Below are 12,338 nucleotides of genomic sequence, written 5' to 3' on the forward strand. Positions count from 1 at the left end.
TCACACATGAATACACACCCACTGCAGATGAGTGCAAATAAGCCCAGTGACAGCCTATACAATTAGCCTGAGGAGAGAGACAGTGTGAGAGAGAGAGAGGGTGTCGCAGTGCCTTCTCTCCCTCTATAATTCCTTCTCTCGGGTAATGAATTGATGGGTTGGAAGGTGATAGGAATACTAGTTTGATGAGGGGAGGGGTAGTTGGATATAGAGAGAGGAGAGAAAAGGGAGGGGTGCTATATTTGTACTCCCATGCATTTGGGGTGTGTTGTGGTCAACTGTATTTTTGTACAGCGGAATATCGAATGAATGAATTAATTGTCACGAAAGCTACCTGCGTAAATGAGTCAGAAATGACTGAAATTAAACCAATTTGTCCTCTTGTGTGTTGCAGAATCTCTTCAGCTGTGGAGGTCTCTTCTGAGTCGGGTCATATACTCCATGGCTAACTGTCTGCTCATGATGAAGGTGTGTGTGGTGTGTGTGCATGCACAGGTGTGTGTGAGGGGGAGGGACTAACACTAAGGAGAGCTGCACAGAGCTACCATAGTCCCCTGTGTGTATGTACAGTGGGGCAAAAAAAGTATTTAGTCAGCCACCAATTGTGCAAGTTCTCCCACTTAAAAAGATGAGAGAGGCCTGTAATTTTCATCATAGGTACACTTCAAGTATGACAGACAAAATGAGAAGGAAAAAAATCCAGAAAATCACATTGTAGGATTTTTTATGAATTTATTTGCAAATTATGGTGGAAAATAAGTATTTGCTCAACTACAAACAAGCAAGATTTCTGGCTCTCACAGACCTGTAACTTCTTCTTTAAGAGGCTCCTCTGTCCTCCACTCGTTACCTGTATTAATGGCACCTGTTTGAACTTGTTATCAGTATAAAATACACCTGTCCACAACCTCAAACAGTCACACTCCAAACTCCACTATGGCCAAGACCAAAGAGCTGTCAAAGGACACAAGAAACAAAATTGTAGACCTGCACCAGGCTGGGAAGACTGAATCTGCAATAGGTAAGCAGCTTGGTTTGAAGAAATCAACTGTGGGAGCAATTATTAGGAAATGGAAGACATACAAGACCACTGATAATCTCCCTCGATCTGGGGCTCCACGCAAGATCTCACCTCGTGGGGTCAAAATGATCACAAGAACGGTGAGCAAAAATCTCAGAACCACACAGGGGGACCTAGTGAATGACCTGCAGAGAGCTGGGACCAAAGTAACAAAGTCTACCATCAGTAACCCACTACGCCGCCAGGGACTCAAATCCTGCAGTGCCAGACGTGTCCCCCTGCTTAAGCCAGTACATGTCCAGGCCCGTCTGAAGTTTTCTAGAGAGCATTTGGATGATCCAGAAGAAGATTGGGAGAATGTCATATGGTCAGATGAAACCAAAATATAACTTTTTGGTAAAAACTCAACTCGTCGTGTTTGGAGGACAAAGAATGTTGCATTCAAAGAACACCATACCTACTGTGAAGCATCGGGGTGAAAACATCATGCTTTTGGGCTGTTTTTCTGCAAAGGGACCAGGACGACTGATTCGTGTAAAGGGAAGAATGAATGGGGCCATGTATTGTGAGATTTTGAGTGAAAACCTCCTTCCATCAGCAAGGGCATTGAAGATGAAAAGTGGCTGGGTCTTTCAGCATGACAATGATCCCAAACACACCGCCCGGGCAACGAAAGAGTGGCTTCGTAAGAAGCATTTCAAGGTCCTGGAGTGGCCTAGCTAGTCTCCAGATCTCAACCCCATAGAAAATCTTTGGAGGGAGTTGAAAGTCCGTGTTGTCCAGCAACAGCCCCAAAACATCACTGCTCTAGAGGAGATCTGCATGCAGGAATGGGCCAAAATTGACCTCTGTCATTGCTAACAAAGGGTATATAACAAAGTATTGAGATAAACTTTTGTTATTGACCAAATACTTATTTTCCACCATAATTTGCAAGTAAATTCATTAAAAATCCTACAATGTGATTTTCTGGATTTTTTTCCCTCATTTTGTCAGTCATAGTTGAAGTGTACCTATGATGAAAATTACAGGCCTCTCTCATCTTTTTAAGTGGGAGAACTTGCACAATTGGTGGCTGACTAAATACTTGTTTGCCCCACTGTCCATGCTTTAACACACACATTCATCGACATAGTTAGACACATTCTTACATGCCCACAGTCACAGATTCACACACATGCCTGTCCAGGGCTGTCAGGAAGCTAGTGGAGCAATTAGAAGAATGGATGACGACCAGCGAGAGACACGGACACACACAATGGCTAATAAGGGTTATTAGGTTTTAGCAGCGTTGTTTTGGTGCAGTGAGTGGGTGTGTTTGGAGATGTCTTGTCAGGTACGTGTGTGTGGATCAGTTCTCTTCATTCTACCTTCCCCTCAGTCCTGCTCTCTGTCTAGACACATGCAGACAGTGGAATAGCCAGGCTGATGCTAGCTAGAGCATGTCCTGCTCTCTGTCTAGACACATGAGGACAGTGGAATAGCCAGGCTGATGCTAGCTAGAGCATGTCCTGTTCTCTGACTAGACACATGCAGACAGTGGAATAGCCAGGCGGATGCTAGCTAGAGCATGTCCTGCTCTCTGTCTAGACACATGAGGACAGTGGAATAGCCAGGCTGATGCTAGCTAGAGCACGTCCTGCTCTCTGTCTAGACACATGCAGACAGTGGAATAGCCAGGCTGATGCTAGCTAGAGCACGTCCTGCTCTCTGTCTAGACACATGCAGACAGTGGAATAGCCAGGCGGATGCTAGCTAGAGCATGTCCTGTTGTTCTCTGACTAGACACATGCGGACAGTGGAATAGCCAGGCTGATGCTAGCTAGAGCACGTCCTGCTCTCTGTCTAGACACATGCAGACAGTGGAATAGCCAGGCTGATGCTAGCTAGAGCACGTCCTGCTCTCTGTCTAGACACATGCAGACAGTGGAATAGCCAGGCGGATGCTAGCTAGAGCATGTCCTGTTCTCTGACTAGACACATGCGGACAGTGGAATAGCCAGGCTGATGCTAGCTAGAGCACGTCCTGCTCTCTGTCTAGACACATGCAGACAGTGGAATAGCCAGGCTGATGCTAGCTAGAGCACGTCCTGCTCTCTGTCTAGACACATGCAGACAGTGGAATAGCCAGGCGGATGCTAGCTAGAGCATGTCCTGCTCTCTGTCTAGACACATGAGGACAGTGGAATAGCCAGGCTGATGCTAGCTAGAGCATGTCCTGTTCTCTGTCTAGACACATGCAGACAGTGGAATAGCCAGGCTGATGCTAGCTAGAGCACGTCCTGTTCTCTGTCTAGACACATGCAGACAGTGGAATAGCCAGGTGGATGCTAGCTAGAGCATGTCCTGTTCTCTGACTAGACACATGCGGACAGTGGAATAGCCAGGCTGATGCTAGCTAGAGCACGTCCTGCTCTCTGTCTAGACACATGCAGACAGTGGAATAGCCAGGCTGATGCTAGCTAGAGCACATCCTGCTCTCTGTCTAGACACATGCGGACAGTGGAATAGCCAGGCGGATGCTAGCTAGAGCATGTCCTGTTCTCTGACTAGACACATGTGGACAGTGGAATAGCCAGGCTGATGCTAGCTAGAGCATGTCCTGTTCTCTGTCTAGACACATGAGGACAGTGGAATAGCCAGGCTGATGCTAGCTAGAGCATGTCCTGTTCTCTGACTAGACACATGTGGACAGTGGAATAGCCAGGCTGATGCGAGCTAGAGCATGTCCTGCGCTCTGTCTAGACACATGCGGACAGTGGAATAGCCAGGCGGATGCTAGCTAGAGCACGTCCTGCTCCAAGCCACTGTGTATCTGTCCTGCCAGTTGAGAACACCTTCAGTAGTATCATCACCCTCAGAGTCCAATGAAGAAACGCTGAAACACTAAACTATCATGCAACAAAACCACCATTCTGCTTGATGATCTGACTACCATGGACTAGAGTTTTACAGTAATTGATAGAGGCAGAACACTACCCGTCGAGGACCACACCGTGTCCGCCAGGCACAGGAGACATGATCATTTTGACAGGTTCTGTATCATCCTTTGATGAAGCCTGCATTCATCACGTTTAATTGACTTCTATACTTTATACAGCACTAGAGAATCCTGTCTAATGATGTTGCTTGTTAGTGATTGTTGTGTATAAGTGTTGTTTGTGTTGGTCTGTAGATGTATGACGGCAGACCACAGGCTTTCTAGAAGTATCCCATAGGATCACCCTGGCTGGATTCTTTGTTAGTGAGAGAAATAGAGGAGGCGAGGGAGAGGTAGAGTGTGTTCTGTCCGGGGGGACAATTGAAAGAGCCACAGTGCCATCAGCTGGTGATATTTATGTACACACAGACACCCACTGTACCAACTCACCACCCGACCTCTCTCCTATCCCCAGCTACATAGCAACCGTGTTCAGCAGTTCAGTCAGCATGTGAGCGATATGATGTGTGGTAAAGAACAGGCATGGCAGTTGCACACTGTGACCAGGGACACCTTGCCCTGCTAATGGTCAATACACCTGATTTTATCCCCCCCCCCCTCTCTCTCTTGTCTTTCTCTCCCTCCCCTCTCTCGTCTTTCTCTCCATCTGTCTTTCTCTATCTCTCTCTTTCTCTCTCTCCCCTCTCCCTCTCTCTCTCTTGTCTTTCTCTCTCCCCCTCTCTCTCTTGTCTTTCTCTCCCTCCCCTCTCTCCCCCATCTCTTTCTCGTCTTTCTCTCCCTTCCCCATCTCTCTCATCTTTCTCTCTCTCCCCCTCTCTCTGTCTTTCTCTCTCTCTCCCTCTCCCTCCCCTCTCCCTCTCTCTCTCTTGTCTTTCTCTCTCTCCTTCCTCTCCCTGTCTTTCTCTCTCTCTCTCCCCCTCTCCCTCTCTCTCTTGTATTTCTCTCTCCCCTCTCTCTCTTGTCTTTCTCTCCCTCCCCTCTCTCTCCCCCATCTCTTTCTCGTCTTTCTCTCCCTCCCCCATCTCTCTCTCTCATCTTTCTCTCTCTCCCCCCTCTCTCTGTCTTTCTCACTTTCTCCTCCCTCGCTCTCTCGTCTTTCTCCCCCCTCTTGTCTTTCTCTCTCCAGGACTGTGTTCTAGCTGTAGAGACATATCACTCTGTCATCCAGTAGGAGCCCCAGCAGAGAGTGCAGCTGCTGAGTGGGATAGGACGCATATTCCTGCAGGTGAACACGCCTCTCTTTGAACTACAACTACTTTTCTTCATCATAATGCCAATGTGTTTTTGGTTCCCCAACATAATGCCAATGTGTTGTTGGTTCCTCATCATAATGCCAATGTGTTTTTGGTTCCTCATCATAATGCCAATGTGTTTTTGGTTCCCCAACATAATGCCAATGTGTTTTTGGTTCCCCAACATAATGCCAGTGTGTTTTTGGTTCCTCAACATAATGCCAGTGTGTTTTTGGTTCCTCATCATAATGCCAGTGTGTTTTTGGTTCCTCAACATAATACCAATGTGTTTTTGGTTCCTCAACATAATGCCAATGTGTTTTTGGTTCCTCAACATAATGCCAATGTGTTTTTGGTTCCTCAACATAATGCCAGTGTGTTTTTGGTTCCTCAACATAATGCCAGTGTGTTTTTGGTTCCTCAACATAATGCCAGTGTGTTTTTGGTTCCTCAACATAATACCAATGTGTTTTTGGTTCCTCAACATAATACCAATGTGTTTTTGGTTCCTCAACATAATACCAATGTGTTTTTGGTTCCTCAACATAATACCAATGTGTTTTTGGTTCCTCAACATAATACCAATGTGTTTTTGGTTCCTCAACATAATGCCAATGTGGAGACATTAAAACAGAGACATTAAAACAGCAGTATTGTCTAGATGTGGAGAAAGCCTCTCTGGAGAAGGGAACTGGACCTACTGACACATGTGTTGATGAACAGGTACGAATGAGTGGAAATAATTACTTCTGAGATGAATTTATCTGTATTTCTGTCAGACTTCTCTCACAATTCTAGTATGTGAGTTGGAACAGGGGGTCACACTTGTGTACTTGCCACTTTGTGATGCTCTGTTAGGAGACACAACAGTGCCATTCACACTGTGTTGATTGACATTTCTGTTCATTCCTGTCACATGGCCGATTGCCACATCTCCACACAGAATCACTGAAGTAACCCAGCTGACTTGTGTGTGGGTTTCAGGTCCTTCGTCTACCTCAGTCAGAACAACTACTCAGAGGCACTCTCCCCCTTCACAGAGGTCCTGAAGATCGACCCCAAAAACCCTGTGGTAGGCGATCACGCAATCTACAACAGTTTATGACAGCTATAATTGATTGACTTACTACATCAGAAGTTGTACATTCTTAGAGACTGTAAATGAATGCACTCTATTTTGAAACCGATCTCTCCCCTTGGCTGTATGGCATATCCCTCTCTCCTCAGGCAAGAAAACAGCATCCCTCTCTTCTCCTAAGGCAATAACCATGTCTTATCCCCTCTCTCCCTAGACAAATAACATCTTTCTTATCTCTCCTCTCTGCAGGGCCCTTCTCCCTCAGGCAAATGACTCTTTACGCTCCCCTCTCTACGTGCAATTAACTCATTTCTGCATTCGCCCCTCTCTATGCAGACATACAGTGGGGCAAAAAAAGTATTTAGTCAGCCACCAATTGTGCAAGTTCTCCCACTTAAAAAGATGAGAGAGGCCTGTAATTTTCATCATAGGTACACTTCAACTATGACAGACAAAATGAGGGAAAAAAATCCAGAAAATCACATTGAAGGATTTTTTATGAATTTATTTGCAAATTATGGTGGATAATAAGTATTTGGTCAATAACAAAAGTTTATTTCAATACTTTGTTATATACCCTTTGTTGGCAATGACAGAGGTCAAACGTTTTCTGTAAGTCTTCACAAGGTTTTCACACACTGTTGCTGGTATTTTGGCCCATTTTCTATGGGGTTGAGATCTGGAGACTGGCTAGGCCACTCCAGGACCATGTAATGCTTCTTACGAAGCCACTCCTTTGTTGTCCGCACGGTGTGTTTGGGATCATTGTCATGCTGAAAAACCCAGCCACGTTTCATCTTCAATGCCCTTGCGGATGGAAGGAGGTTTTCACTCAAAATCTCACGATACATGGCCCCATTCATTCTTTCCTTTACACGGATCAGTCGTCCTGGTCCCTTTGCAGAAAAACAGTCCCAAAGCATGTTTCCACCCCCATGCTTCACAGTAGGTATGGTGTTCTTTGGATGCAACTCAGCATTCTTTGTCCTCCAAACACAACGAGTTGAGTTTTTACCAAAAAGCTATATTTTGGTTTCATCTGACCATATGACATTCTCCCAATCTTCTTCTGGATCATCCAAATGCTCTATAGAAAACTTCAGATGGGCCTGGACATGTACTGGCTTAAGCAGGGGGACACGTCTGGCACTGCAGGATTTGAGTCCCTGGCGGCGTAGTATGTTACTGATGGTAGGCTTTGTTACTTTGGTCCCAGCTCTCTGCAGGTCATTCACTAGGTCCCCCTGTGTGGTTCTGGGATTTTTGCTTGCCGTTCTTGTGATCATTTTGACCCCACGGGGTGAGATCTTGCGTGGAGCCCCAGATCGAAGGAGATTATCAGTGGTCTTGTATGTCTTCCATTTCCTAATAATTGCTCCCACAGTTGATTTCTTCAAACCAAGCTGCTTACCTATTGCAGATTCAGTCTTCCCAGCCTGGTGCAGGTCTACAATTTTTTTTCTGGTGTCCTTTGACAGCTCTTTGGTCTTGGCCATAGTGGAGTTTGGAGTGTGACTGTTTGAGGTTGTGGACAGGTGTATTTTATACTGATAAAAAGTTCAAACAGGTGCCATTAATACAGGTGACGAGTGGAGGACAGAGGAGCCTCTTAAAGAAGAAGTTACAGATCTGTGAGAGCCAGAAATCGTGCTTGTTTGTAGGTGACCAAATACTTATTTTCCACCATAATTTGCAAATAAATTAATTAAAAATCCTACAGTGTGATTTTCTGGATTTTTTTTTCTAATTTTGTCTGTCATAGTTGAAGTGTACCTATGATGAAAATTACAGGCCTCTCTCATCTTTTTAAGTGGGAGAACTTGCACAATTGGTGGCTGACTAAATACTTTTTTGCCCCACTGTACAATGCCTTTCTCCCTCTTTCAGTAGAGTAATACCACTTCTGCCCCTTTCTCTCCCTGCAGGTCGTTAACTTCCCTCTCTCCTATAGGTGAATAACAACGTGGCGGTGTGCCTGTTGTACCTGGGCCGTCTGAAGGAGTCCCTGAGCCAGCTGGAGGGCCTGGTGCAGCCGGACTCTGTCCTGTACCTCCTCTTCAACCTGACCACCATGTACGAGCTGGAGTCGTTCCGCTCCACCCAGAAGAAACAGGCCCTGCTGGAGTCGTCCCGCTCCACCCAGAAGAAACAGGCCCTGCTGGAGTCATCCCGCTCCATCCAGAAGAAACAGGCCCTGCTGGAATCGTCCCACTCCACCCAGAAGAAACAGGCCCTGCTGGAGTCGTCCCACTCCACCCAGAAGAAACAGGCCCTGCTGGAGTCGTCCCGCTCCACCCAGAAGAAACAGGCCCTGCTGGAGTCGTCCCACTCCACCCAGAAGAAACAGGCCCTGCTGGAGTCATCCCGCTCCACCCAGAAGAAACAGGCCCTGCTGAAGTCGTCCCGCTCCACCCAGAAGAAACAGGCCCTGCTGGAGTCGTCCCACTCCACCCAGAAGAAACAGGCCCTGCTGGAGTCGTCCCGCTCCACCCAGAAGAAACAGGCCCTGCTGGAGTCATCCCGCTCCACCCAGAAGAAACAGGCCCTGCTGGAGTCATACCGCTCTACCCAGAAGAAACAGGCCCTGCTGGAGTAGCCCCGCTCCACCCAGAAGAAACAGGCCCTGCTGGAGTCGTCCCACTCCACCCAGAAGAAACAGGCCCTGCTGGAGTCGTCCCGCTCCACCCAGAAGAAACAGGCCCTGCTGGAGTCGTCCCGCTCCACCCAGAAGAAACAGGCCCTGCTGGAGTCATCCCGCTCCACCCAGAAGAAACAGGCCCTGCTGGAGTCGTCCCGCTCCACCCAGAAGAAACAGGCCCTGCTGGAATCGCCCCGCTCCACCCAGATGAAACAGGCCCTGCTGGAGTCGTCCCACTCCACCCAGAAGAAACAGGCCCTGCTGGAGTCGTCCCGCTCCACCCAGAAGAAACAGGCCCTGCTGGAGTCGTCCCACTCCACCCAGAAGAAACAGGCCCTGCTGGAGTCATCCCGCTCCACCGAGAAGAAACAGGCCCTGCTGGAGTCGTCCCGCTCCACCCAGAAGAAACAGGCCCTGCTGGAGTCATCCCGCTCCACCCAGAAGAAACAGGCCCTGCTGGAGTCGCCCCGCTCCACCCAGAAGAAACAGGCCCTGCTGGAGTCGTCCCGCTCCACCCAGAAGAAACAGGCCCTGCTGGAGTCATCCCGCTCCACCCAGAAGAAACAGGCCCTGCTGGAGTCATACCGCTCTACCCAGAAGAAACAGGCCCTGCTGGAGTAGCCCCGCTCCACCCAGAAGAAACAGGCCCTGCTGGAGTCGTCCCACTCCACCCAGAAGAAACAGGCCCTGCTGGAGTCGTCCCGCTCCACCCAGAAGAAACAGGCCCTGCTGGAGTCATCCCGCTCCACCCAGAAGAAACAGGCCCTGCTGGAGTCGCCCCGCTCTACCCAGAAGAAACAGGCCCTGCTGGAGTCGTCCCGCTCCACCCAGAAGAAACAGGCCCTGCTGGAGTCGTCCCACTCCACCCAGAAGAAACAGGCCCTGCTGGAGTCGCCCCGCTCTACCCAGAAGAAACAGGCCCTGCTGGAGTCGCCCCGCTCTACTCAGAAGAAACAGGCCCTGCTGGAGTCGTCCCACTCCACCCAGAAGAAACAGGCCCTGCTGGAGTCGTCCCGCTCTACCCAGAAGAAACAGGCCCTGCTGGAGTCGCCCCGCTCTACCCAGAAGAAACAGGCCCTGCTGGAGTCGTCCCGCTCCACCCAGAAGAAACAGGCCCTGCTGGAGTCGTCCCGCTCCACCCAGAAGAAACAGGCCCTGCTGGAGTCGTCCCGCTCCACCCAGAAGAAACAGGCCTTGCTGGAGTCAGTGGCCTGCCGAGAGGGAGACTGCTTCAACACACAGTGCCTCAAACTGGTGTAGAGGGAACCAGGGAGGTATGGGACCCCTGTAGGTCACTATTAAGATTGGAACTAAACAATTGCCAGCACAGGGGCCCATCAGGAGGATAGTCCTTGTCTTGAGTTTCATAAGACTCCACTAAACAATATAGCCATTACCCTGCCTGAACTCCAGAGCAGGAACAAAAACTGTCCCTTCAGTGCAGGCAAATCACTTGCCACGTTATAGTAGTAGATGCAAATGAAATGATTGTGTGACTCTGATAGGATATGTATGTGAATATATACCCAAGTGGGTGCTGCTGAGGGGAGGACGGCTCATAATAATGTCTGGAATGGAGTCAATGGAAAGGCATCATCCACATGGAAACCACGTTGTTGATGTGTTTGATACCATTCCATTAAACTCATTCCAGACATTATTATGAGCCGTCCTCCCCTCAGCAGCCTCCACTGACATACAGTACAAGGTTTTTAGATGAGGGAGACGTTGCACATTCCTGTCTGTTTAAGACCAGAGTACATCATCAACCTGAAATCATGTTACTTCCCCCCAGATCTGTGACTTCGTCCCGTAAAATCAACCACGGCTCTTCTGTACCTTTTCAATTGAGTGTGACTTGGCTCAGGATACACCCCTCTCCACAAAACAAAAGTAAAACATTTAAAACTGTACATATTATAAGTAGGGAAAATGTACAACTTGTAAAAAGGATTGTTGTATAAAATGATTTAATGTATTTAATTGAATTATTGTAATGATCTCTGTATCACTGTTTGTTTACATGTTTAAATGACTATTGTTTATCCAAATAAACTGACCATCGTGCAAAAATAAAATAAGTGCATCATGTGGAGAAATTACAAACAACAAATTGCAGGAATCTGGAAATACAATTGAAATGTGGTACATAGACACTGTTGGTGACAGATGAGATGTTCATTAATAGACAATCAACTGAATGATTGAAAATAGAACTGCAATTGTATTTTCACGAGTACAAACTATTTATCCGTAGATCAAGTTCTATACATCTTACAATTGAGGTAGGCCTTTAATCAATCAACACTTGTGAGTCCTCTACTACTGACGTCAGTAGTGATTTGATTAGTAGAGTTAATCTTGATTCTCACTCATGTATAGTAAACAAAAATATAAAACGCAACATTTAAAGTGTTGGTCCCATGTTTCATGAGCTGAAATAAAATATAATTTTGTAAATGTATATTATTTTCTGGAAACCGTTACATATCAAATCAAATGTATTTATATAGCCCTTCGTACATCAGCTGATATCTCAAAGTGCTGTACAGAAACCCAGCCTAAAACCCCAAACAGCAAGCAATGCAGGTGTAGAAGCACGGTGGCTAGGAAAAACTCCCTAGAAAGGCCAAAACCTAGGAAGAAACCTAGAGAGGAACCAGGCTATGTGGAGTGGCCTGTCCTCTTCTGGCTGTGCCGGGTGGAGATTATAACAGAACATGGCCAAGATGTTCAAATGTTCATAAATGACCAGCATGGTCGAATAATAATAAGGCAGAACAGTTGAAACTGGAGCAGCAGCATGGCCAGGTGGACTGGGGACAGCAATGAGTCATCATGTCAGGTAGTCCTGGGGCACGGTCCTAGGGCTCAAGTCCTCCGAGAGAGAGAAAGAAAGAGAGAATTAGAGAGAGCATATGTGGGGTGGCCAGTCTTCTTCTGGCTGTGCCGGGTGGAAATTATAACAGAACATGGCCAAGATGTTCAAATGTTCATAAATGACCAGCATGGTCGAATAATAGTAAGGCAGAACAGTTGAAACTGGAGCAGCAGCATGGCCAGGTGGACTGGGGACAGCAATGAGTCATCATGTCAGGTAGTCCTGGGGCATGGTCCTTGGGCTCAGGTCCTCAGAGAGAGAGAAAGAACATCTCACTGTTATTTAATTATTAGAGATATACAAATGTATATTGTGCCCACCATGTGTCATGTCTCCAATGGTCCTGTGAGGTGAAATGTGTATATTTTGGGATGTGAGCACTGTGACCTGATGAAGATCCGTTTCGGATCGAAATGTCAACAAAGCAGTGAATTGGGAGCTTTAACAGTGTGTGGGTCTTCTTGTTCTATACTAGTATTCTTTATTAGCCCAGTACTTTCTGAAGTAAAAGATCCCAGAAATGCTCCATACACACAAAAAGCTTATT

The 12,338-nt window shown here is 47.3% G+C and overlaps 1 pseudogene; it reads left to right on the top strand.

Annotated features, from left to right (window-relative positions):
* LOC124002305 overlaps positions 1-9,009 on the top strand; it is a 36,833-nt pseudogene extending 27,824 nt beyond the window's left edge.
* The last annotated feature ends 3,329 nt before the right edge of the window (positions 9,010-12,338 follow it).

Source organism: Oncorhynchus gorbuscha, linkage group LG17 (genome assembly GCF_021184085.1).
Source record: "Oncorhynchus gorbuscha isolate QuinsamMale2020 ecotype Even-year linkage group LG17, OgorEven_v1.0, whole genome shotgun sequence".
Taxonomy (NCBI): domain Eukaryota; kingdom Metazoa; phylum Chordata; class Actinopteri; order Salmoniformes; family Salmonidae; genus Oncorhynchus; species Oncorhynchus gorbuscha.